Source organism: Callithrix jacchus, chromosome 5, assembly GCF_049354715.1.
Source record: "Callithrix jacchus isolate 240 chromosome 5, calJac240_pri, whole genome shotgun sequence".
NCBI classification, from domain to species: domain Eukaryota; kingdom Metazoa; phylum Chordata; class Mammalia; order Primates; family Cebidae; genus Callithrix; species Callithrix jacchus.
Window position 1 is genome coordinate 106,750,823 of NC_133506.1, and position 27,897 is coordinate 106,778,719.

General features: G+C 43.1%; 1 long non-coding RNA gene across 2 annotated transcripts; it reads left to right on the plus strand.

Moving 5' to 3' along the window:
• The first annotated feature begins 162 nt into the window (after positions 1-162).
• LOC118153818 (uncharacterized) lies at positions 163-27,600 on the plus strand. Of its 2 annotated transcripts, XR_004743425.3 has the most exons (4): positions 163-264; positions 8,199-8,571; positions 12,174-12,231; positions 27,457-27,600. It is a non-coding gene; the product is annotated as an uncharacterized LOC118153818 (long non-coding RNA). The 2 variants fall into 2 exon arrangements; XR_013535836.1 differs by lacking the exon at positions 27,457-27,600 and having other exon boundaries at positions 12,174-15,186.
• Positions 27,601-27,897: the final 297 nt, after the last annotated feature.

The following is a 27,897-nucleotide window of genomic DNA, read 5'->3' on the forward strand; positions in this document are numbered from 1 at the left end:
AATTTTCTTCTTTTTAATGTTTCAGGATATCCAGGTATGTTTGTAAATCACAAAAACAAGAACTCATCTTTAAAGAGCTCTGAGAGCAGCATGTGAGGCCAAAGCATTCAGGTGGAACCGGAAGTCATCACTAAGCAACCCTGGCTGCTTTTTTTGTCCTCTGTAATAGCCAAGTAGGTGCTGCAGCTCCTCTGCCTTTCCTGATCTCAGCCTCCATGTCATTGATGTGGGGCCTTTCCAGCTCAGATGGAAAAAGGCAAGTGTGTAAGTATTTGGGGGTGTGACAGGGGGCAGCCATCTCTTGTGTATGAAGGGAGTCCCTGGCCACTTCTCCCCATTTCTGGAGGTAAAAATTCCCATGAAAGGTACTAAGAGCATTGGGCCCCTAATCCCCAGAACTCATGAATATGTTATTTTATATGGTGAAAGGGACTTTGCAGATATGACTAAGGATTTTGAAGTGGGGAAGTCATGCTGGATTATCCATGTGGACCTCATGGAATCACAGGGTCCTTCTGAGAGGGATGCAGAAGAGTCAGGGTCAGTGGCAGGGGATGTGCTGGCAGAGGCAAGAGACTGGGGAGATCTGAAGAAGGGGTCTCCAGCCAAGAAATGCAGGTAGTGTTGAGGAGCTGATAAAGGCTGGGCATTGTATTTTCTCCCGGGACAGGGATGCAGAGACAGTAATGATTTCAGCTCTCACCCTTGAACCTTCTCTCCTCTTCATTCCCAAACATAAGTCCACTAGCCCCACTACCGTTCAAATGACTGGGAGCCACATCAACCATAACTCTTGTGATTTACCAGTTGTAATAATTATTTTCTGTGGCCTGGCTATTTATTTATTTATTCATCTATTTTTGAGACAGTCTTACCCTGTCACTCAGGCTGGAGTGCAGTGATGTAATCATGGCCCAGTGCAGCCTCAAACTCCTGGGCTCAAGCGATCCTCAGCCTCCTGAGTAGCTGAGACCACAGGCATGCACCACCACGTCAGGCGTGTGTATGTGTGTGTGTGTGTTTTCTGTAGAGATAGGGTTTTGCCATGTCTCCTAGGCTGGTCTCAATCGATCCTCCTGCCTAGGCCTCCCAAAGTGCTGGGATTACAGGTGTGAACTACCTCACCTGGCCTATAAATGTATTTCTTAAGGAGAATAAACAGGGACAAATCTAAGTCATTTTTTTCAGCTCTATTTTTTTAATTGCATTTTAGGTTTTGGGGTACACGTGAAGAACATGCAAGATAGTTGCATAGGTACACACATGGCAGTGTGATTTGCTGCCTTCCTCCCCTTCACCTATATCTGGCATTTCTCCCCATGCTATCTCTCCCCAACTCCCCACCCCCGCTGTCCCTCCCCTATTCCCCCTAACAGACCCCAGTGTGTAGTTCTCCCCTCCCTGTGTCCATGTGTCCTCATTGTTCAACACCCGCCTATGAGTGAGAACATGTGGTATTTCATTTTCTGTTCTTGTGTCAGTTTGCTGAGAATGATGATCTCCAGGTTCATCCATGTCCCTACAAAGGACACGAACTCATCATTTTTGATTGCTGCATAATATTCCATGTGTATATGTGCCACATTTTCCCAATCCAGTCTATCATCGATGGGCATTTGGGTTGCTTCCAGGTCTTTGCTATTGTAAACAGTGCTGCAATGACATTCGTGTGCATGTGTCCTTATAGTAGAACGATTTATAATCCTTTGGATATATACCCAGTAATGGGATTGCTAGGTCACATGGAATTTCTATTTCTAGGTCCTTGAGGAATCGCCACACTGTCTTCCACAATGGTTGAACTAATTTACACTCCCACCAGCAGTGTAAAAGTGTTCCTATTTCACCACATCCTCTCCAGCATCCGTTGTCTCCAGATTTTTTAATGATCGCCATTCTAATTGGCATGAGATGGTCTCTCAATGTAGTTTTGATTTGCATTTCTCTAATGACCAGTGATGATGAGCATTTTTTCATATGTTTGTTGGCCTCATGTATGTCTTCTTTTGTAAAGTGTCTGTTCATATCGTTTGCCCACTTTTGAATGGGCTTGTTTGTTTTTTTTCTTGTAAATTTGTTTTAGTTCTTTGTAGATTCTGGATATCAGCCCTTTGTCAGATGGGTAAACTGCAAAAATTTTTTCCCATTCTGTTGGTTGCTGATTCACTCTAATGACTGGTTTTTTTTTTTTTTTTTTTTTTTTTTTTTTTGCCGTGCAGAAGCTGTGGAGTTTGATTAGGTCCCATTTGTCTATTTTGGCTTTTGGTGTTTTGGTCATGAAGTCCTTGCCTACCCCTATGTCCTGAATGGTTTTGCCTAGATTGTCTTCTAGGGTTTTTATGGTGTTAGATCTTATGTTTAAGTCTTTAATCCATCTGGAGTTAATTTTAGTGTAAGGTGTCAGGAAGGGGTCCAGTTTCTGCTTTCTGCACATAGCTAGCCAGTTTTCCCAACACCATTTATTAAATGGGGAATCCTTTCCCCATTGCTTGTTTTTGTCAGGTTTATCCAAGATTGTATGGTTGTAGATATGTTGTGTTGCCTCCAATGCCTCTGTTCTGTTCCATTGGTCTATATCTCTGTTTTGGTACCAGTACCATGCTGTTTTGATTATTGTAGCCTTGTAGTATAGTTTGAAGTCTAGTAGTGTGATGCCTCCCACTGTGTTCTTTTTACTTAGAATTGACTTGGCTATGCGGGCTCTCTTTTGGTTCCATATGAAGTTTAAGTTGGCTTTTTCCAGTTCTGTGAAGAAGGTCATTGGTAGCTTGATGGGGATAGCATTGAATCTGTAAATTACTTTGGGCAGTATGGCCATGTTCACGATATTGATTCTTCCTAACCATGAACATGGAATGTTTTTCCATCTGTTTGTGTCCTCTCTTATTTCGTTGAGCAGTGGTTCGTAGTTCTCCTTGAAGAGGTCCTATACATTCCTTGTTAGTTGTATTCCTAGGTATTTTATTCTCTTTGTAGCAATTGTGAATGGCAGTTCGTTCTTGATTTGGCTCTCTTTAAGTCTGTTATTGGTGTATAGGAATGCTTGTGATTTTTTGCACATTGATCTTGTATCCTGAGACTTTGCTAAAGTTGCTGATCAGTTTCAGGAGATTTTGGGCTGAGATGCTGGGGTCTTCTAGATATACTATTATGTCATCTGCAAATAGAGACAGTTTGTCTTCCTTCTTTCCTATTTGAATACCCTTTATTTCTTTTTCTTGCCTGATTGCTCTGGCTAGAAGTTCCAGTACTATATTGAATAGGAGTGGTGAGAGAGGGCATCCTTGTCTAGTGCCAAATTTCAAAGGGAATGCTTCCAGTTTTTGCCCATTCAGTATGATGTTGGTTGTTGGTTTGTCGCAAGTAGCTTTTATTATTTTGAGGTACGTTCTGTCAATACCGAGTTTATTGAGGGTTTTTAGCATAAAGGGCTGTTGAATTTTGTCAAAGGTCTTCTCTGCATCCATTGAGATAATCATGTGGTTTTTGTTTTGGTTCTGTTGATGTGGTGAATTACGTTTATAGACTTGTGTATGTTGAACCAGCCTTGCATCCCCGGAATGAATCCTACTTGATCATGGTGGATAAGCTTTTTGATGTGCTGTTGCAATCGGCTTGCCAGTATTTTATTGAAGATTTTTGCGTCTATGTTCATCATGGATACTGGCCTGAAGTTTTCTTTTCTTGTTGAGTCTCTGCCGGGTTTTGGTATCAGGATGATGTTGGTCTCATAAAATGATTTGGGAAGGATTCCCTCTTTTTGGATTATTTGGAATAGTTTCAGAAGGAGTGGTACCAGCTCCTCTTTGAGTGTCTGGTAGAATTCGGCTGTGAACCCATCTGGACCCAGGCTTTTTTTGTGTGGTAGGCTCTTAATTGCTGCCTCGACTTCAGACCTTGTTATTGGTCTATTCATAGTTTTGGCTTCCTCCTGGTTTAGGCTTGGGAGGATGCAAGTGTCCAGGAATTTATCCATTTCTTCCAGGTTTACTAGTTTATGTGCATAGAGTTGTTTGTAATATTCTCCGATGATGGTTTGAATTTCTGTGGAATCTGTGGTGATTTCCCCTTTATCGTTTTTTATTGCATCTATTTGGTTATTCTCTGTTTTTTTTTGTTTTTTTTTTTTTAAATTAATCTGGCTAGTGGTCTGTCTATTTTGTTGATCTTTTCGAAAAGCCAGCTCCTGGATTTATTGATTTTTTTTTAAATTTTTTATTGCATTTTAGGTTTTGGGGTACATGTGCAGAACATGCAAGACAGTTGCATAGGTACACACATGGCAGTGTGTTTTGCTTCCTTTCTCCCCTTCACCCACATTTGGCATTTCTCCCCAGGCTATCCCTCCTCAGCTCCCCCCCCCCACCGCTGGCCCTCCCCTTTCCCCCCCAATAGACCCCAGTGTTTAGTACTCCCCTCTGTGTGTCCATTTTAGTACTCCCCTCCGTGTGTCCATGTGTTCTTATTTTTCGTCACCTGCCTATGAGTGAGAATATGTGGTATTTCGTTTTCTGTTCTTGTGTCAGTTTGCTGAGAATGATGTTCTCCAGATTCATCCACGTCCCTACAAACGACACTAACTCATCATTTCTGATTGCTGCATAATATTCCATGGTGTATATGTGCCACATTTTCCCAATCCAGTCTATCATCAGTGGGCATTTGGGTTGATTCCAGGTCTTTGCTATTGTAAACAGTGCTGCAATGAACATTCGTGTGCATGTGTTTATTGATTTTTTTGAAGGGTTTTTTTGTGTCTCTATCTCCTTCAGTTCTGCTTTGATCTTAGTTATTTCTTGTCTTCTGCTAGGTTTTGAGTTTTTTTTTTTTTTATCTTGCTCCTCTAGCTCTTTCAATTTTGACGATAGGGTGTCAATTTTGGATCTCTCCACTCTTCTTATGTGGGCACTTATTGCTATATATTTTCCTCTGGAGACTGCTTTAAATGTGTCCCAGAGATTTTGGTATGTTGTGTCTTCGTTTTCATTGGTTTTGAAGAACTTCTTTATTTCTGCCTTCATTTCATTGTTTATCCAGTTAACCTTCAAGAGCCAGTTGTTCAGTTTCCATGAAGCTGTGCGGTTCCGAGTGTTTCTGAATTCTGAGTTCTAACTTGATTGCACTGTGGTCTGAGAGACTGTTTGTTATAATTTCTGTTCTTTTGCATTTGCTGAGGAATGATTTACTTCCAATTATGTGGTCAATTATAGAGTAGGTGTGATGTGGTACTGAGAAGAATGTATATTCTGTGGTTTTGGGGTGGAGAGTTCTGTAAATGTCTATCAGGTTTGCTTGTTCCAGGTCTGAGTTCAGGTCCTGGATATCCTTGTTAATTTTCTGTCTGGTTGATCTGTGTAATATTGACAGTGGAGTGTTAAAGTCTCCCACTATTATTGTGTAGGAGTCTAAGTCTCTTTGTAAGTCATTAAGAACTTGCCTCATGTATCTGGGTGCTCCTGTATTGGGTCCGTATATATTTAGGATTGTTAGCTCTTCTTGTTGTATTGATCCTTTTACCATTATGTAATATCCTTCTTTGTCTCTTTTGATCTTTGTTGCTTTAAAGTCTATTTTATCAGGGCCGGGCGCAGTGGCTCATGCCTGTAATCCCAGCACTTTGGGAGGCCAAGGTGGGTAGATCATGAGGTCAAGAGATCAAGACCATCCTGGTCAACATGGTGAAACCCCGTCTCTACTAAAAATACAAAAAATTAACTCGGCATGGTGACACGTGCCTGTAATCCCAGCTACTCAGGAGGTTGAGGCAGGAGAATTGCCTGAACCCAGGAGGCGGAGGTTGTGGTGAGCTGAGATTGAGCCATTGCACTCCAGCCTGGGTAACAAGAGCGAAACTCTGTCTCAAAAAAAAAAAAAAAGAAAGAAAACAAAAGTCTATTTTATCAGAGATGAGAATTGCAACTCCTGCTTTTTTTTGCTCTCCATTTGCTTGGTAAATTTCCCCCATCCCTTTATTTTGAGCCTTTGTGTATCCTTACATGTGAGATAGGTTTCCTGGATACAGCACACCGATGGGTTTTGGCTTTTTATCCAATTTGCCAGTCTGTGTCTTTTGATTGGTGCATTTAGCCCATTTACATTTAGGGTTAATATTGTTATGTGTGAATTTGATCCTGCCATTTTGATGCTAGCTGGCTGTTTTGCCCATTCGTTGATGCAGATTCTTCATTTTGTTGATGCTCTTTACCATTTGGTATGTTTTTGGAGTGGCTGGTACTGGTTGTTCCTTTCTATGCGTAGTGCCTCTTTCAGGAGCTCTTGTAAAGCAGGCCTGGTGGTGTCAAAATCTGAGTACTTGCTTGTTTGCAAAGGATTTTATTTTTCCTTCACTTATGAAGCTCAGTTTGGCTGGATATGAAATTCTGGGTTGAAAGTTCTTTTTTTTAAGGATGTTGAATATTGGCCCTCACTCTCTTCTGGCTTGTAGGGTTTCTGCCGAGAGATCTGCTGTGAGTCTGATGGGCTTCCCTTTGTGGGTAATCCGATCTTTCTCTCTGGCTGCCCTTAGCATTTTCTCCTTCATTTCAACCCTGGTGAATCTGACAATTATGTGCCTTGGGGTTGCTCTTCTTGAGGAATATCTTTGTGGTGTTCTCTGTATTTCCTGGAATTGAATATTGGCCTGCCTTGCTAGGTTGGGGAAGTTTTCCTGGATAATATCTTGAAGAGTATTTTCCAGCTTGGATTCATTCTCTTCATCACATTCAGGTACACCTATCAAACATAGATTAGGTCTCTTCACATAGTTCCACATTTCTTGGAGACTTTGTTTATTCCTTTTTGTGCTTTTTTCTCTAATCCTGCCTTCTTGTTTTATTTCATTGAGTTGATCTTCGACCTCTGATATCCTTTCTTCTGCTTGGTCAGTTTGGCTGTTGAAACTTGTGCATGCTTCGTGAAGTTCTCATGTTATGTTTTTCAGCTCCATCAATTCACTAATATTCCTCTCTAAGTTGTCCATTTTTGTTATCATTTCTCAAATCTTTTTTCAAGGTTCTTAGTTTCTTTGCATTGAGTTAGAACATGTTCTCTTAGCTCACAGAAGTTTCTCATTACCCACCTTCTGAATTTTGATTCTGTCATTTCATCACATTCATTGTCCATCCAGCTTTGTTCCCTTGCTGGTGAGGAGTTGTGATCCCTGGTGTTCTGGTTTCGGGTGTTTTCCTCCTTTTTGCACTGGTTTCTTCCCATCTTTGTGGATTTATCCACCTGTCGTCTGTGTAGTTGCTGATTTTCAGATTGGGTCTCTGAGTGGATGTCCAGGTTGTTGATGATGAAGTTATTTTTGTTTCTTAGTTTTCCTTCTAACAATCTGGCCCCTCTGCTGTAGGACTGCTGAGGTCCACTCCAGGCCCTGCTTGCCTGGGGATCACCTGCAGCAGCTGCAGAACAGTAAGGGTTGCTACCAGTTTTTCTTCTGCTATCTTTGTCCCAGAATGATGCCTGCCAAATGTCAGTCAGATCAGTCTTTTGTGAGGTGACTGTTTGGATATATGGGGTTCAGGGAGCTGCTTGAGGAGACAGTCTGTTCTTTTTAGGAGCTCAAGTGTTGAGCTGTGAGCTCCATTGTTCTTTCAGAGCTGCTAGGCAGGTACGTTTAAGTCTGCTGCAGCAGAACTCATAAACTGCCTTTTTTTCCCCAGGTGCTCTGTCCTGGGGAGTTAGGGCTTTATTTATGAGTGTCCGTTGTGCTGCTGCCTTTTTTTTTTTTCAGGGCTGCCCTGCCCAGCAAGGAGGCAGCCTAGTCACTGTCTGCCTGCAGAGGCTTTGCTGAGCTCCGCCCTGCTGCCGTTGAGCTTCCCTGTAGTCCTGTTTATATGGGTGTGGTTAGAACTGCCTCAGCAATGGTGGCCTACCTCTGTAACGGCGGGCTCTCTCTGTTGTGGCGGGTTGCCTCGGCAACAGCAGGTTGCCTTGGCAGCAAGCTGCCTCAGCAATGGTGGACTACCTTCATAGGAGTAGAGTGCCTTGATAATGGCAGACGCCCCTCCCCCACCGAGCTGCACCGTCCTGGGTTCAGCTGTGCTTGCCGTGAAACTCTCAACCCTGAGCGTTTTCAATTGCTGTTTTTTTTTTGCTTGTTTTTGTGGGGGTGGGACCCGCCAAGCCTGATCACCTGGCTCCATGCCTCACAGCCTTTTTTTTTTTTTTTAAGTTGAACGGTTGATCTCTTCTAGGTGTTCCAGTTGCCTGCTGAAAGGGCACCAGGATCTGTGTGATTTCCCATGTGGCGACCCACTGCACTGGCTGAAACAACGGTGCTGCCCAGGAATCTCCTGGCCAGCTTAAAAGGGCAACCAGACCAGTGTATTTTGTATGGAGAGCCGCTGCACCGTGGCGCCAGCAATATAGCTGTGCCGCTAAAACAGCCGCGCTGGCCAAAACAGCCGCGCTGGCAACCTGTAGGGCTCCTCCCCCTTGGAATCACCTGGTCTGTGGGCAATAAAGATCCATCTCGAAATGCGGCATCCACTCACCCTCTGCACTTTCACTGGGAGATGCAATCCTGAGCTGCTCCTAAAAGGGCCATCTTCTTTTTAAGCTTTAGAGGTTAGTACCTCCTCATTCTTCCACTTGGGTAGGAAACTGGATTTTCTGGGAGTGCTGGTAGCTGCTGGCAGTGGATAGGGAGTTCTCCGTGAGCAGATGGAGCTTGATCCAAGTGCTCACAAGCACAGCACCCGGCCTGGGCCCTCCTTGGCACTGTGCAGAACAAGTAACTAGGAGTATAGGCATGCACCACCATGCCTGGCTAATATTTAAATTTTTTGTAGAGATGAGGTTTCATTGTGTTTCCCAAGCTGGTCTCAAATGCCTGGCTTCAAGAGATTTTACTGCCTCCACGGAATGTAGGGGAAAGGAAACTGCTTAACTTTTGAGGATGCAAAGTTATGCAGCTTCTACTTTGTCCTCTTAAGACTCCCACTCAGTGGGCAAGGGGAAGCCAGCCACTGCATAAGAGGCCCAGCTACTCCGAGACCCTGCCATGCTGGAGAGGCCACGTAGAGCCCTGGGTTGGCAGCCCCAGCTGAGCTACAAGGCCACAGCCAATGTAAGCAGCCAGCCATGTGAGTGAGCCAGCTTGGACGTCCAGCCCTGTTGGGCCTTCAGATGACATCTGAGCAGCTGCTAGGGAAATGCTGAGTGAGAATTGCCTGGCTCAGTCCTTTGCAAATTCCTGGCCCACAACATCATGAGTAAACCAAGTGGCTATTTTAAGTCAACAAGATTTGGAGTAACTTGTTACACATCCGTACTGGTTAGAACAACTTTTTCACTACCCTCCTGCTCCACTTCCACAGCTCCAGGGGCAAAGCCTAATGCCCATCTTGCTGCAAACAGTGTAACTGGTCGGCCTCTCTATCACAGCTGAGTGCACACCTGTTTTCTCTTCCCAAGCCCTCACTCCTTCAATGAATAACAATCCTTTCTTTTGAGAAAATGTCCCCCATAGCCCACCTTCTTTATCAATCACTTTTTTTTTTTGTTTTGGTCAGAGCTGCCATATTCCTGTTTTCACTTCCCACTCCCACATGGGAATGCAGGCGGCCTCTAGGAGGTAAAGAAGGCAAGAAAATAACTTCTTCCCTAGAACCTGCAGAAAGAACCTGTATTTCACATTTCAGACTGCTAAACCTTAGCACCTCCAGATCTGTAAGAGAATATCAAACGTGTGATATTTTGCTGCAGCAGAAACAGGAAGTGGATACACCCTTAACACCTGCAGGAACCTCCCAGTACTTTTTTTTTTTTTTTGAGACAGACTCTCACTTTCTCACCCAGGCTGGAGTGCAGTGGTGTGATCTCGGCTCACTGTAGCTCCCCCTTCCTGGGTTCAAGCGATTCTCCAGCCTCAGCCTTCTGAGTAGCTGGGACCACAGGCATGTGCCACAAGGCATGGCTAATTTTTGTAGTTTTTAGCAGAGACAGAATTTCACCATGTTGGCAGGCTGGTCTTGAACTCCCGACCTCAGATGATCCACCTGCCTCGGCCTCCCAAAGTGCTGGTATTACAGATGTGAGCCACCGCGTCTGGCCTCAGTACTTTCTTGTTTATGTCTAAGCCAATTCAAGGAAGGCTGCCATCATTTGCTACCAAAACAATCCTTATACAACAATAGCAAATATCCTTCCATCTCCTCCATTCTGGTCCTTGAAGCCTTATCCAAGGTGAGGTCACAGTCATTGTTTGTTGTTTGATTGAGAACTAAGAGGGTAGAGTAGGAGGAAAGAAGTTTATTTTTTAAAATCATGCATACTAAAAAAGGTTCAGGCCCTGAGAACCTGTGAAATCTTGCCTAACTTTGGCTTTCCCCACAGAAACCCACCAGAAAAGTATTCAAAGTTGTATACAGCACCCTTGAAAAAACTAACTCGATCTTAGAAAAACACTCCCTTTTATATTTCATACAGCACTTTGCCAACTAGGATAAGATGTTTTGCTTAACAAACAAACAAAAAACTGCATCCAACCAGATGAAGATACCAACAAGCACACTCTTCCACCATCAGTTCTCATCAGAGGACTCTGTAACTATAAAAGATCAGGCCTCGGCCAGGTGCAGTGTCTCACACCTGTAATCACAGCACTTTGGCGGAGGCAGGCGGATCATGAGGTCAAGAGTTTGAGTCCAGACTGACCAACAGGGTGAAACCTCGTCTCTACTAAAAATACAAAAAAAGTTAGCTGGGCGTGGTGATGGGCACCTGTAATCACAGCTACTTAGGAAGCTGAGGCAGGAGAATCACTTGAACCCAGGAGGCAGTGATTGCAGTGAGCCGAGATCACACCATTGCACTTCAGCCTGGGTGACAAAGCAAGACCCCTCTGTCTCAAAAACAAACAAACAAACAAACACCAAGGAGGGTAGAGAGAGGAGATGTTTTGTTACCTATGTCTCCGAGTTGTTTTTTAGAAACATGGACACCCACCAAATGGATCTGCTGGCCCAGAGACTTTAGATAAGGGCAGCTGAGAACTGAACTCTGACTTCTGGTCTTTGTTCTAAATTTCTTCCTGAGGGGCCTGGAGGAAGTCATGCCCAGGAGCCAGAGCTGACATTCTTTTCTGCTGACCCCAAATTTTTAGACAAAGCTTTGCTTCCTGAATCAATTGCAAATGAGAAAATCTTTGAACACACCTATGACCTGTGGCCCCCTCCCTTTGAGATGCCCTGCGTTTTTAGGTAAAATCAATATATAGCCTGCATGTATTGATTTACAACTTTGCCTATAACTTCTGCCTTTAAAAATCCTTGCCTGGCTGGCTGTGGTGGCTCACTCCTATAATCCCAGAACTTTGGGAGGCTGAGGCAGGTGGATCACCTGAGGTCAGGAGTCTAAGATCAGCCTGGCCAATGTGGTGAAACTCCATCTCTACTAAAAATATAGAAATTAGTGTGGTGATACATGCCTATAACCTCAGCTACTTGGGAGGTTGAGGCAGAAGAATTGCTTGAACCCAGGAGGTGGAGGTTGCAGTGAGCCAAGATCACACCACTGCACTCCAGCCTGGGTGACAGAGCAAGACCCTGACTCAAAAATAAATAAACAAACAAAATTAAAAATAAAAACCCTTGTCTGTAAGCCATCGGAGAGTTCAGGTTTTAAGCATGAGCTGCCAGATTCTCTTTGCTTGGCTCCCTATAATAAATGCCCCACTTTCTCTGGCTGCAATCCTCATGTCAGTGGTTAGCTTTGTTGCTTCAGGCAGACTGACCGAAGTTCATTTTAGTAATAGGATGAGCAAATATAAGCAAACGGGGTTGGGGAAGAAAGTCAAAGCAACTTCTACACGACAGGGCAGAATATCCACATCTATAAACAAGAATTATTTTTGCATTGCAATCAGTTATCCATACTTTACAGAGAATTGGGATCAGATAACCTAGAAAGACATCCTCTAGAACATGGGTCCGGTCTGTGGCCTGTTAGGAACTGGGTTGCACAGAGAAGCCTCATCCGTATTTACAGCCACTCCCCATCGTTCTCATGACTGCCTGAGCTCCACCTCCTGTCAGATCAGCAGTGGCATTAGATTCTCATAGCAGTGCAAACCCCATTGTGAACTGTACATGTAAGGGATCTAGGTTGCACACTCCTTATGAGAATCTAATGCCTGATGATCTGTCACTGTCCCCCACCACCCCCAGATGCAACTGTCTAGTTGATGGAAGACAAGTTCGGAGCTCCCACTGATTCTATGTTATGGTGAGTTGTATAATTATTTCATTATAATGACAATGTAATAATAATAGAAATAAACAGCACATTAAATGTAATGTGCCTGAATCATCCTGAAACCATACCCTACTGCCCTGCCCCCTGGTCCATGAAAAAATTGTCTTCCATGAAATCAGTCCTGGTGACACAAAACCAGTCCCCAGTGCTGCTCTAGAGTTTATATAATGCACAGCCTTTTGATGAAACCCAAACTTCTCTCTATATGAGAGATGGCTGAGGCTGAGAAATTCAAAAGAAGAGTCAGTAGAATTCTTTTTTTTTTTTTGAGATGGAGTCTCGCTCTGTCACCAGGCTGGAGTGCAGTGACGTGATCTTGGCTCACTGCAACCTCCACCTCCCGGGTTCAAACGATTCTCCTGTCTCAGCCTCCCAAATGGCCAGGACTACAGGTGTGTGCCACCATGCCCAGCTAAGTTTTTTGTATTTTTAGTAGAGACAGGGTTTCACCCTGTTGGCCAGGATGGTCTTGATCTCCTGACCTCGTGATCCACCCGCCTCAGTCTCCCATAGTGCTGGGATTATAGGCGCGAGCCATGTGCGCCTGGCTTTTTTTTTTTTTTGAGATGATTTCACTCTGTTGCCCAGGCTGGAGTGCAGTGGCATGATCACGGCTCACTGCAGCTTCGAACTCCTGGCCTCAAACGAGCCTCCCACCATAGCCTCCCAGTAGCTGGGACTACAGCCATGAGGCACTATGCCTGGCCAGGTCAGCAGAACTTCTGAGAGAGAAAGGGCATCAGGAGCAGTTTGTAGACCAAGAACAAGAGCCCTCAGATTTCTGAGAGATACTGGAGCTTCCACTGTTAAATTGTTACCTATAATCTGGGTTTCCTGCTGAATTTTGCAATGAACTTCTTTGATATGAGAGATCTCAGGGCTTGTTTCAGGGACAGCCAGGAAGGGAGAAGTCAGAAAGCAAGGCTGGATCCCAGAGATTGTGGGCAGGGCGCCTCTCAGTTTTTGAGATGAAGGCAAAGCTACAAGGGAGGGCCCCCTGGAGCGGGAGCAGCCTTTGATATTCTCCAGGCCAGGGAGAATATCAGTTGTGCTTCCCACAACTGAAGCCAGAAAAGACAAGGTTACCTCAAAGGAGTCCCAGGGATTCCCTAAAAAAGGACTCTGGGGAGTCTGTGAGGGAATTCCTGCTGGGTAGGGACCTCTTAGAGCCCTTATGAACATAGGTGTGGGAAGCTCTGCCCACAGTCTCTGCCTTGTCACTCCCAAAGTTGAGTGGGGAGAATAACTCACTTCGGAACCCCCTGAACTGAAGAGAGTCTCAAAAAGTTACAGCCTGGCTGGTGTTGCCAAACCCTGCCTCTACCCTCATCCAGACTCCTCCTGGGGTGCTCCATAAAAATTATAAATTGTCAAAAGTTTGGAAACATTCTCACTTCTACCACCAGATGGTGACCATCATCCCTTCATGGGCTATTTTTTTTTTTTTTTTTTTTTACACGGAGTCTCGTTCTGTCACCCAGGCTGAAGTGCAGTGGCTCCATCTTGACTCACTGCAACCTCTACCTCCCGGGTTCAAGCAATTCTCCTGCCTCAGTCTTCCCAGTAGCTGGGATTACAGGTGCCCACCACCACGCCCAGATACATTTTTGTGTTTTTATTAGAGATTGGGTTACACCGTGTTGGCCAGGATGATCTTAATCTCTTGCCTCGGCCTCCCAAAATGCTGGGATTATAGCCGTGAGCCATTGTGCTCTGCCTGGCTAATTGTTAAACCAGACAAAACAAGAAGTCCTTACACCCATATCTCACACCCATTAGGATGGCTACTTCTCTCTCTCTCTCTCTCTTTCTCTCTCTCTCTCTCACACACACACACACACACACACACACAGAGAGAGAGAGAGAGCGAGAGAGAGAGAGAAAGAATCTGCCTGTGCACTCTTGGTGTGCACGTAAGATGGCACAACTGCTATGGAAAACAGTATGGAAGTTCCTCAAAAAAATAGGGTTCCATATGATCCAGCAGCAATTCCACTTCTGGGTCTATATTCCAAAGAACTGGAAGCAGGATCTCAAAGAGATACTTGTACATCCATGTTCATAGCAGTGTTATTCACAATAGCCAAAATATGGAAGCAACCCAAGAATCCATCAATGAATGAATGGATACAAAAAATGTGGTTATAGAAATACAATGGAGGCTGGGCGCAGTGGCTCATGCCTGTATAATTCCAGCACTTTGGGAAGCCGAGGCAGGTGGATCACTTGAGGTCAGGAGTTCGAGATCACCCTGGCCAACATGGTGAAACCTTGTATCTACCAAAAATACAAAAATTTTCTGAGCATGGTGGTGTGCATCTGTAGTCCAGCTACTCGGGAGGCTGAGGCAGGAGAATTGCTTGAGCCCAGGAAACAGGGTTTCGGTGAGCTGAGATCATGCCACTGCACTGCAGTCTGGGCAACAGAGTGAGACTCCATCTCTAAATAAATAGATAAATAAATAAATAAATACAATGGAATGTTATTCAGCCTTATAAGAAAGTAAATTCTGACACATTCTATAACAGAAATGAATCTTGAAGATGTTATGCTAAAGCGAAGTAAGCCAGACATAAAAAATAAACATTGTGGCTGAGTGTGGTGGCTCATGTCTGTAATCCCAGCACTTTGGGAAATTAAGGTGGGCAGAGCACTGAAGGTCAGGAGTTCGAGACCAGCCTGGCCAACATGGTAAAACCCCCATCTCTACTAAAAATACAAAAATGAGCCAGGTGTGATGGTAATGCCTGTAATCCCAGCTACTCGGGAGGCTGAGGCAGGAGAATCACTTGAACCCAGGAGATGGAGGTTGCTTTGAGTCAAGATCATGCCATGGCACTCCAGCCTGAGTGACAGAGTGAAACTCCATCTCAAAAAAAAAAAAAAAAAAATTTCCAAAAGCAGCAAACTAATTCCAGTGACAGAAAGCAGATCTGTGGTTGTTGTAGGAGGTTGGAGGTGAGGGTCTGGGGGGGAACTGGGAAGACGGGATTACAAAGATTATATCACTGCATTCTAGCCTGGCCGACAGAGCAAGACTCTGTCTCAAAAACAAAAAACATTATATAATTCCACTTATATTAAGGTACCTAAAACAGGCAAATTCATACAAACAGAAAGTAGAATGGTGGTTGCCAGGCACTGGAGCAAGGGGGAAAAATTCACTGGTAAAATTGGAATCATACTTAACACATCAAAACTAATTCCAAACAGATTTTAGTTAAGATTTAAATGTGAAAAATAAAACAAATATTCTTAAATATTCATGTCATGAATAGTAAATATAATTTGTCTTTGTTACGATTTTCTTTTTTCTTTCTTTTTTTTTTTTGAAATGGAGTTTCACTCTTGTTACCCAAGCTGGAGTGTAATGGCGCAATCTCGGCTCCCTGCAACCTCTGCCTCCTGGGTTCAAGTGATTCTGCCTCAGCCCCCCAAGTCACTTGGGACTACAGGCACATGCCACCAAGCTCAGCTAATTTTTGTATTTTTAGTAGAGATGAGGTTTCATCATGTTGGCCAGGATGGTCTGGATTTCTTGACCTTGTGGTCTGCCTGCCTCGGCCTCCCAAAGTGCTGGGATTACAAGCATGCACCACTGTGCCCAGCTGGCCTTTTCTTTTTTTTTTTTTTGAGATGGAGTCTTGCTGTGTTGCCCAGGGTGGAGTACAGTGGCACAATCTTATAGATAATAGACCCACACGACAAGCTCAGTTTACCCAAAGCACAAGAATCATGAAGAACACCATATCAAAGTGCATCTTAATCAGGCTACTTACCACCAGCAATAAAGAGAAAATATAATAGCAGCAAGAAACAAATATAAAAATGACAACAAGCTTCTCGTTGGGAGTTAATGGGATACAGAAGACACTAAAGCAACATTTAAAAAGTACTAAAAGGGCTGGACAAGGTGGCTCATGCCTGTAATTCCAGCATTTTGGGAGGCCAAGTTAGGGGGATCATTTGAGGTCAGTTTGAGACCAGCCTGACTAACATGGTGAAACCTGTCTCTACTAAAAATTACAAAAATTAGCCAGGTGTGGTGGCAGGTGCCTGTAATCCCAGCAATTTGGGAAGCTGAGGCAGGAGAATTGCTTGAACCCCGGAGGCAGAGGTTGTAGTGGGCTGAGATTGCACTACTGCACTCCAGCCCAGGCAGAGTTCCCAGACAGAGCAAGACTGTGTCTCAAAAAAAAAAAAAAAAAAAACCTAAAGAAAATCAAAATGAAAGCTATATTATATTCATGGATCAGAAGACTCAGTAAGATTTCAGTTCTCCTCAAATTGATCTACAAAATCAGCACAGTTCCAATCAAAACCTTGGTGGGTTTCATTTGGTAGAATGAGCTGATTCTAAAATTTATATAGAAATGCAAAGGAGCTAGCATAGCCAAAATAACTTTGAAGAAGAATAAGTGGGAGGACTTACTACTTGATTCAAGAATTCTTATAAAGCTACAGTAATAAAAACAATGTATTATTGTTGAAGGTAATAAATGAATAGATCCATGAAACAGAACAGAAAGTCCAGCAATAAACCTGCACATATATGGTCAGTTGATTTTCAACAAAGGCGCAAAGGCAATTCACTGGAAAAAGGATAGTTTTCAATTATCTAAATAGGTCATTGAAACAGAATTGTCAATGTAAAACTAAATTGCAGGCTGGGCACAGTGAAATAGTTCTAAATATATATATATATATATAGTCAATTGATTTTCAACAAAGGTGTAAAGTCAATTCAGTGGAGAAAGAATAGTCTTTTTAAAAAATAATGCTGAAATCATAGGACATCCATATGCAAGACTCCCCCCAAAAAATAAACAAAAATCATAGAACTAAATGCTAAATGTAAAACTTAAAACTATAAAACTTCTAGAAGAAAACACAGGAGAAAATCTTCATGCCCTTAAGTTTAGCAAGGATTCCTTAGATACTATTTCAAAAGCACTATTTATAAAGGGAAAAACACTATTTCAAAAGCACAATTTATAAAGGGAAAAAAATCAATAAATTGAGCTTCATCAAAAGTAGAAACTTCTCTTCAAAAGACACTGTTAAGAGAATAAAAAGACAAGGCACAGACTAGAAGAAAATTTTTGAAAATCACATATCTGATAAGGATTTGTGTACAGAATTTATAAAAGACTCAAAATTCAATAAGGAAAATAATCTACATAAAAATGGGGAAAATAAGCCAGGCACGGTGGCTCACATGTGTAATCCCAGCACTTTGGGATGCTGAGGCGGGTGGATCATGATGTCATCAGTTCAAGAATAGCCTGGGCAGGATGGTGAAACCCCATGTCTACTAAAAATACAAAAATCAGCTGGGCGTGATGGTGGGTGCCTATAATCCCAGCTACTTGGGTGGCTGAAGCAGAGAACTGCTTGAACCCGGGAGGTGGAAGTTGCAATGAGCTAAGATTGTGCCACTGCACTCCAGCCTGGGCAACAGAGCGAGACTCCATCTCAAGAAAAAAAAAAAAGAAAGAAAAAGGAAAATGGGGAAAGTATTTGAACAGACACTTCACCAAAGGCACACACATGGCAAACAAGCACACATAAACATACTGAACATTGTTAGTCATAGATTGGTAGTCATGAGTTGCAGTACATTCGTACAATGAAATACCACTCAGCAATAAGAAGAAATGAACCACTGATACACAGAACAGCATGAACAAATCTCAGGATAATAATGCTGACTGGAAGAAGCCAGAAAAAACAGAGCACATATTGTATGATTCCATTTCTATAGAAAACTCCAAAAGCAGGCTGGGTGGAGTGGCTAACGCCTATAATCCCAGCACTTTTCTAGATTGAGGCAGGCAGCTCACCTGAGTTTGGGAGTTCGAGACCAGCCTAGCCAACAAGGTGAAACCCTGACTCTACTGAAAATATAAAAATCATCCAGGCGTGGTGGCAGGCACTTGCAATCCCAGGTACTCAGGAGGCTGAGGCAGGAGAATTGCTTGAACCCAGGAGGCGGAGATTGCAGTGAGTGAAGATCATGCCCTGGCACTCCAGCCTCAGTGACAGAGTGAAACTCCGTCTCAAAAAATAAAAAACTTTGAAAGCTGCAAACTAATCCCAGTGACAGAAAGCAGATCAGTGGTTGTTGTAGGAGGTTGGGGGTGAGGGTCTGGGGGGAACTGGGAAGACAGGATTACAAAGGCACAGGAAGAAACTTTTGGGGTGAAGGGTATGTTCTTTGTTGTGATTGTGGTGATGATTCTATGGGTATATACAGATATCAAGACTTCAAATTGTACACATTAAATGTGTGCAATGTATTTCATGTCAATCATAACTCAATAAAGCTGTCAAAAAAAATATAAAGAAATAAAGATGAATTTGGAATTGGGAAGGGTGAGTGTCAGAACACAAAGGACTCAGAAGCCAGACCAAGGGGTGTAGAACATCCCCCAGTGATGGGCCAGCACCCGAGCGTTTCAGACAGGAGTGAGTTGTGGGAAGCCAACACTGTCAGCAGGATCTGGAATGGACTGGAGGCCAAAGCAAGGAGTGTGGGCAATGGACCCACTAGAGTGGTGGAGGTGGATTCTAGAGATAAAAGAAGGGGGTCATTCAGAAATGAAGGAGAGGTTAGAAACAGAAGAGGGAGAAGCAGCTGGATCCATGACAATTTAGGGCCCATCCCCCAGCTCCCAAAGCAGTCATTTGATGAACCAAATTGAGGGCAAAGAAGGTTCTTGGAAGCTTGAAAAAAAAATTCCTGCTATTTCTGCTGCTTTCTGGTTTCTCCCCTGAGAATGGGGTCCTGTGACCACAGCTCTTTCTGCTGACCGCAGCTGGGTGTTCCTGCTTATGGAAAAGAACCACTCAGTCAGTCCCGCTCACTCAGCAAAGGGGCCTGTGATCATGGTCCTGCACCGGACTGGCCTTCAGGACTGCAAGAGGCCCCAAGGGGCCAGGTCTTCCTGCTGATCTCAGGGGCACCACCTTTACCCTGCCCAAGCCAAGAACTATTTTCTCTCTCAAGTCAAGTTCCTCCTTTGGTCTGCCTTCTATCTCTCTAGTTATGATACAAGCCATGAATATTCTTCCTGCCCTGTGACTTATTTAAGAGCCTAGGCCAGTCGCAGTAATCTCAGCACTTTGGGAGGCCGAGGTGAGCGGATCACCTGAGGTCAGGAGTTTGAGACCAGCCTGGCTAACATGGTGAACCGCATTTCTACTGAAAATATGCAAAATTAGTCAGGCGTGGTAGTAATCTCAGCTACTCAGGAGGCTGAGGCAGGAGAATCACTTGAACCTGGGAGGCAGAGGTTGTAGTGAGCCGAGCTTGTGCCATTGCACTCCAGCTTGGGCAACAACAGTGAAACTCTGTCTCAAAAAAATAAAAAATACTTTTTAAATTAGCTTATTTAAAATGATCTAGTTTACTGAAATTCACACAGTTCTATTTGTAAGCTACTATTCATTACTTAAGCATTGGTTTAAATTAGAAATAAGCCCCCTATTCATCAGTAGGGTGATAGATAATAGAAAGTATAATACATTATACACTAAAATACTACACAAATGAGTTAGATACATAAGTACTGAATGAAAATGTCAATTAATGTATATGTTTAATTAAAATGCAATTTACAGGCTGGGCATGGTGGCTCATGCCCGTAATCTCAATGGCTTTAGGGAGGCCAAGGCAGGCAGATTGCTTGAGGCCAAGGAGGCAGATCACTTGAGCCCAGGAGTTCCAGACCAACATGGCAAAACCGCATTTCTACTAAAAATACAAAAATTAGCCAGGTGGCGCATGCCTATAAAATCAGCTACTCGGGAAGCTGAGGCATGAGAATCACTTGAACCCAGGAGGCAGAGGTTGCAGTGAGCAGAAATCACATCACTGCACTCCAGCCTGGGTGACAGAGGAAGACTATCTCAAAAAAGAGCAATTTACTGCTAAATTTAATATAAAGTACGTTCCCATTTTTCTGGAAGATATGACTTTAATCTTATATTTTTAGCCATTCATTTTTATGATATTTGAATCTTTTGCCAAAATAAAACATTTTTTGATATAAAAAGTGATTTTAAAAGCTTGTTTTTTTTCAAAGCTCAATTAACAACTTTTTCTTACTAATTTATTATTGAATTTAATTGAAGGTCTGTCCTCATTGGCTAAGTGATTTACATTATGTAAACACAGAAAAATTTCTTATAGCTGGGTGTGGTGGCTCCCGCCTATAATCCCAGCACTTTGGTAGGCTGAGGTGGATGAATCGTCTGTGGTTGGGAGTTCGAGACCAGCTTGACCAGCATGGCGAAACCCCCAACTCTACTAAAAATACAAAAATTAGGCAGGTGTGGTAGCAGGCACATGTAATCCAAGCTACCCGGGAAGCTGAGGCAGGAGAATCATGGAACCCAGGAGGTGGAGGTTGCAGTGAGCTGAGATGGCGCCATTACATACTCCAGACTGGGCAACAGAGCAAAACTCCATCTCAAAAAAAAGAAAAAGTCATTACTGCCTTGTAGGAATTTAGATCAGAAGAAAAACCAAATTCACAGAATGCAGCAGCAGCAGAATATTCTGAAAAAGGTTTGGACTTGCTGCCACAAAATTTTGGTTATAGACTTGGCAGTCACTAATAAGCTGCGTCCAGTCTTTGACTTCTGGAGGCTGGCATTCTTCATGTGCAAAATGGAGATTAGAAAAAAAAAAAAAAACAACACTAATGTATGAGGTTTGAAGAACAAAGGTGGGATTGCTGAGGGTGAAGCGAAGAATAATGAGCCGAGGTAAGCAAAATGAGAGGTTAGACTAAGTGTACACATCAGATTCCACCTGCTTTACCCTCTCCCATAGTCCAAAACTATAGCTATGCTAGAGAATGGATTTACACTGGTCACTGAAGGAAAAGCTCAATTGCATGACTGAAAGGATAACCACAATAATCTCACCTCTACAATTCAATAATGATCTTAAGTTACTATCATATGCAATGAGACAAGGAAAAGAAACAAGAGGTACACTTACAAGAAATATAGACTCAAAATTATAAGACTCAAAACTTTAAACCTGCTTTAAAACAACAACAGCAATGATTGTTCGCAATAATATTTGATGAGAAGCCTGGACAGGAAACATATTTTTGCCAAAATTGTTTGAGAATGTTTGAAAATTAGCTGGACAGGCCGGGCGCAGTGGCTCACACCTGTAATCCTAGCACTTTGGGAGGCCGAGGTGGGTGGATCACCTGAGGTCAGGAGTTCAAGTCTAGCCTGGCCATCATGGTGAAACCACATCTTTTTTTTTTTTTTTTTTGAGACGGAGTTTCGCTCTTGTTACCCAGGCTGGAGTGCAATGGCGCAATCTCGGCTCACCGCAACCTCCGCCTCCTGGGTTCAGGCAATTCTCCTGCCTCAGCCTCCTGAGTAGCTGGGATTACAGGCACGCGCCACCATGCCCAGCTAATTTTTTTGTACCTTTAGTAGAGACGGGGTTTCACCATGTTGACCAGGATGGTCTCGATATCTTGACCTTGTGATCCATCCGCCTCGGCTTCCCAAAGGGCTGGGATTACAGGCTTGAGCCACCGTGCCCGGCCTGAAACCCCATCTTAAAAAAAAAAATTAGCTGGACATTTTGGTATGCACCAGTTACTCAGTAGGCTACTATAATCCCAGCTACTTGGGAAGCTGAGGCAGGAGAATCACTTGAACCCAGAGATGGACGTTGCATTGAGCTGAGATTGTGCCATTACATACTCCAGCCTGGGCAACAGAGCGAGATGCAAAGAGAGAAAAAGAAAGAAAGGAAGAGAGAGAGAGAGAAAGAAAGAAGGAAGGAAGGAAAGAAAGAGAGAAGGAAAGAGAGAGAAGAAAGAAAGAAAGAAAAGAAAGAAAAACAACAGAAAGAAAAGAAAGAAAGAAGAGAATACCGCCTTGTAGGAATAATACAAGCTGGAAGGGATAGTTGTTCATTGAACCTGGCAAACTGCAGTGAACCATAATTGTGCCACTGTACTCCAGCCTGAGCAACAGAACAAAACTGTGTCTCAAAAGAAAGAAGAAGAAATGTTAGCACTCTTAGGGATTAGCCAGGTGTCACCAAAGATCTAATTTATGATTAAACTATATTTGCTTGCTTCCTTGTCACTGTGATGACAGTTCCTCTCAGCGTGTTTACTGGTATTCAGGGAGAAGGGAGTAAAGAGGCTCCAAGAGATATTAATCTGTTGGAGTACAAAAGGTTTTTTGTTTTTGTTTAATCTCACAGGAATGCAAGCTTTAACCACAAGTTTGGGAATCATAAAACTTGTAAAATTTATTTCTTATGACAAATTGTATTTGCTCATTTAGGCCCCAAAATATGCTTGTAAAAAATTGAACTTGCCCACTTAATTTGTAAATGAATCCAGTGGATTTATGATAATTCATGTATCATTTTATAATGATGTATTTACATTACGTAGACATTGATTGGCTCAATGAATTGCTGGTATAGCTGGAGAACCAGGTTTGAGGTTATGTAGTAAAAACCACAACCAAAATTATGGCATAGAAATGTCTGGTGAGGATACCTCTGCTGCATTCCAGGGGGTAGGAGCTGGAATGATGCTGCTGCTGGCACTGGGAACTGGAAGCCACTGCTGGCATTGTTGCCGCTACTGCCACCATCTCTACCACTGCCAGTGGAGGTGTTCCACTGCTCCTATTTATTCCTTAGCTTCAAGTACAAAATTTAAGATAGTGCATCTGGGCTGGACACGGTGGCTCACGCCTGTAATACAAGCACTTTGGGAGGACAAGATGGGCAGATAACAAGGTCATGAGATCAAGACCATCCTGGCCAACATAGTAAAACCCCTGTCTGTACTAAAAATACCAAAATTAGCTGGGCATGATGGTGCATGCCTGTAATCCCAGCTACTTGGGAGGCTGAGGGAGGACAATCACTTGAACCAGGGAGTTGGAGGTTGCAGTGAGCTGAGATGGCACCACTGCACTCCAGCAGACCTGGCAACAGAGGAAGGCTTCGTCTCAAAAAAAAACAAAAAACCTAGTGCATCTGATTAGATGCACCTAGGTCATCTGCTTAGTCCTAGCTGCAAAGAGGGTTGGGAAAGTAGGTATCTTGCAGTTTCAGCATTGATGTTGGGAGGAGGGTTATGCCATTCACCAGGGCTGTTAGGATGGGCAAAAGGGTTCCAATACCTAAGAAAAGGGGTTCTGAGTCTGAGCAGCCAGTAAGAATGATTCAAGTCCAATATATCTGGTTAAGCCCAACTATCCTGTTACTCTGTACCTGGGCCCCAACAAGTAAATGCTGTAAGCAAAATCACTTCACCATGCAGATTAAATCACTTTTAATTTATGGCCTCAAGTCTCAAATGAACTTGCAACACAGCCAGACTATTCTATTTCTATCCACTTTCTAATACATTCATTTTTCTATACACTATTTCATATTATTCTTCCCACAAATCTCTAACATCTCCTCCTCATTTCAATGGTGTCTTTGTTAGTGATCCCTAGAGAAAACAGATGCAATCAGAGGATGTCTATTGATCTTCTCTTGCTACAAATGCAACCTTTCCACTAGTGCTCTGAATCCCATCCCCTCTCATCAACTCAGAGTTTGCTCCTGTAATCTTCCCTCTTTATTTTATTTTTATATATCAGAGACAGAGTCTTGCTCTGTTGCCCAGGCTGGAGTGCAGTGCCACAATCTGGGCTCACTGCAACTTCCACCTCCCAGGTTCAAGCGATTCTCCTGTCTCAGCCATCCGAGTAGCTGGGACTACAGGTGCATGCCACTACGCCCAGCTAATTTTTTTATTTTTTAGGAGAGACAGGATTTCACCATATTGGTCAGGCTTGTATCAAACTCCTGACCTTAGGTGATCCACTGACCTTGGCCTCCCAAAGTGCTGGGATTACAGGCATAAACCACCACTCCCAGCCTTTTTTTTTTTTTTTTTGAGACGGAGTCTTGCTCTGTCACCCAGGCTAGAGTGCAATGGTGTAATCTCAGCTCACCACATCCTCTGCCTCCCCAATTGAAGTGACTCTCCTGCCTCAGCCTCTTGAGTAGCTGGGATTACAGGCACATGCCACCATGCTTGGCTAATTTTTCTATTTTTAGTAGAGATGGGGTTTCGCTATGTTGGCCAGACTGGTCTCGAACTCCTGACCTCGTGATCTGCCCACCTTAGCCTCCCAAAGTGCTGGGATTACAGGCATGAGCCACCATGCCTGGTCAATCTTCCCTCTCTCATACTCCAGTGGATCATTCCCATTGGTATAGAAACATATCTTGGCCGTAGCTCACGCCTGTAATCTCAGAACTTTGGGAGGCCAAGTCAGGAGGATCACTTGAGCCCAGGAGATCGAGACCAGCCTGGCCAATGTGGTGAAACCCTATTTCTACAAAAACTACAAACATTAGCCAGGTGTGGTTGTGTGTGTCTGTAGTGTCAGCTACTTGGGAGGTTGCAGTGGGAGGATTGTTTGCGTCCAGAAGTTTGAGGCTGTAGTGCAGTGGCACGCTCACTGCATTACAATGAGCCATGAGCGTTCTACTGCACTACAGCCTGGACAACAGAGTGAGATCCTGTCTCAAAAAACAAAAAAATCAAAGAACAACAAAAAGATGTTTTAATATTACTCATCTCCAAAGACATAAACAAAACAAGACAAAACCCTGCTTCAAGCCCATGTCCTCTCTCAACTCTTGACTCTGTTCTCTTTCCAAAGAAACCTCATCATTACAGTGGTCTATTCTTGTGCTCATTCTTCTCATCTGCAACTTTTTCTCAAGCCACTTTATTTGGGCTCTTGTTCTCACTATTTAATCAAGGTCATTAATGACCTACGCCTTGCCAAAACCAAAGTTTGGTTGTTTGATTTTTCTGTTGGCATCTTATTGAACTTAGCAGCATTTGAAGCAGTTGAAAACTTTGTTCTTCATGAAATACATTATTTTTGTCTTTGTCAATCTACTTGGCTGACTCTATCCTTAGCAACCTTCCCTCCTCTATCTACATTCACTCCCCAAGTGATTTCCAGCCCCTTTGCTTAATTAATTTTTCCATGAATTTTATCATATTTCTCCTTTATCATATTTCTCTTCTTATTTAAAAAAAATCTCAAGCTAGGCCAAGCTCAGTGTCTACCCCTGTAATCCCAGCATTTTGGGAGGCAGAGGAGGGTGGATCACCTGAGGTCAGGAGTTTGAGACCAGCCTGACCAACACGGAGAAACCCCCATCTCTACTAAAAATACAAAATTAGCTGGGCGTGCTGACGCTATGTACTCAGGAGGCTGAAGGAGGAGAATTGCTTGAACCCAGGAGGTGGAGGTTGCAGTGAGTTGAGATCGCGCCATTGCACTCCAGACTAAGCAACAAAAGCAAAATCTGTCTCAAAAACAAGAAAAGAGAAAAATCTCAAGTTCACCAAAAGGTAAGAAGAATAATAACTATGAACACTCACATATTCTTCAATAAAATTCATAAATTGGTAATTTGCCAACATTTGTGCACATCCTCTTTCTTCCTTTTTTCCTCACCTCTTTCCCTTTTCCCATAGAGTTTATTTTTTGCTGAGACATTTGAAATCAAGTTAGTTGGTATTTTGTTTGTTTTTTGTTTTTGAGACAACTTCTTACTCTGTCACCCAGGCTGGAGTGCAGTGGCGTGATCTTGGCTCACTGCAAGCTCTACCTCCTAGGTTCAAGCGATTCTCCTGCCTCAGCCTACCAAGTAGCTGGGATTACAGGTGCCCACCACCATGCCTGGCTTATTTTTATTTACTTATTTTTATTTTTAGTAGAGACAAGATTTCACCATGTTGGCCAGGCGGTCTGGAACTCCTGACCTCAGGTGATCTGCCCACCTTGTAATCCCAAAGTGCTGGGATTACAAGCATGAGCCACCACTTTTGGCCTGAAAGCAAGTTTTAATCATCATGATATTTCTCCCTTAAATACCTTAGCACGTACATTCCAAGACTGGAGTAAGGGTTTTCCTAAATAACTATAATACTATTAATACATCTAAGAAAATTAACAATAAATTAGCATAATCTAATATACAGTTCATCATCAAATTTCCCTACATCTCTAAACTAAACTATTATGTTTATAAAAATTTTTCTTTTATCCATATCCAGAGTAACCATTCCAGTAACAAAAAAAAGGAAAAAAATAAAATAAAATGAATAAAAATTTTTCTTTTAAATTCAAGATCCAATCAAGATTTACCTTTTACATTTGGTCATTATGTTTCTACTCTCTTTTATTGTAGAACAGATACCCCCACATACTGATTTTTTTTTCCTTCACAAAATTGACTTTTTTTTTTTTTAAATAAAGACAGGGTTTCACCATGTTGGTCAGGCTGGTCTTGAACTCCTGACCTCAGGTGATCCACCCGCCTTGGCCTCCAAAGTGCTTGGATTACAGGCGTGAGCCACTGCACCTGGCCAAAATTGACTTTTTTAAAGAACCCATTCTTGTAGAATGCATTATAGATCAGTGATTCTCAACTGAGGTGATTTTGCCTCCTAGAAGACATTTAGCAATGTCTGAAGGTTTTTTTTTTTTTTGAGACAGTCTCACTCTGTCTCCCAGGCTGGAGTGCAGTGGTGCAATATTGTCTCACCACATTCAAGCAATTCTCCTGCCTCAGCCTCCTGAGTAGCTGGGACTACAAGCACGTGCCATCACATCCGGCTAGATTTTGTATTTTTAGTAAATATGGGGTTTTGCCATGTTGGCCAGGCTGGTCTCAAACTGATCTCAGGTGATCTTCCCGCCTTGGTCTCTCAAAGTGCTGGGATTACAGGCATGAGCCACTGCACCTGGCCTTATTTTGTTTTTGAGATAGAATCTCGTTCTGTCCACTTTTACACTGTTGGTGGGAGTGTAAATTAGCTCAACCATTGTGGAAGACAGTGTGGCGATTCCTCAAGGCCTTAGAAATAGAAATTCCATTTGACCCAGCAATCCCATTACTGGGTATATATCCAAAAGACTATAAATCGTTCTACTACAAGGACACATGTACACGAATGTTCATTGCAGCACTGTTTACAATAGCAAAGACCTGGAATCAACCCAAATGCCCATTGATAATAGACTGGATTGGAAAAATGTGGCACATATACACCATGGAATATTATGCAGCAATCAGAAATGATGAGTTTGTGTCGTTTGTAGGGATATGGATGAATCTGGAGAACGTCATCCTCAGCAAACTGACACAAGAACAGAAAATGAAACACCGCATATTCTCACTCATAGGCGGGTGATGAAAAATGAGAACACATGGACACAGAAAGGGGAGTACTAAACACTGGGGTCTATTGGGAGGAAAAGGGGAGGGCCAGTGGGAGGGGGAGGTGGGGAGGGATAGCCTGGGGAGAAATGCCAAATGTGGGTGAAGGGGAGAAGGAAAGAAAAGCACACTGCCATGTGTGTTCCTACGCAACTGTCTTGCATGCTCTGCTCATGTACCCCAAAACCTAAAATCCAATAAAAAATTTAAAAAAAAAAAAAAAAAAAGAATCTCGTTCTGTCACCCAGACTAGAGTGCAGTGGTGCAATCTTGGCTCACTGCAACCTCGACCTCCCAGGCTCGAGAGATCCTCCCACTTCAGC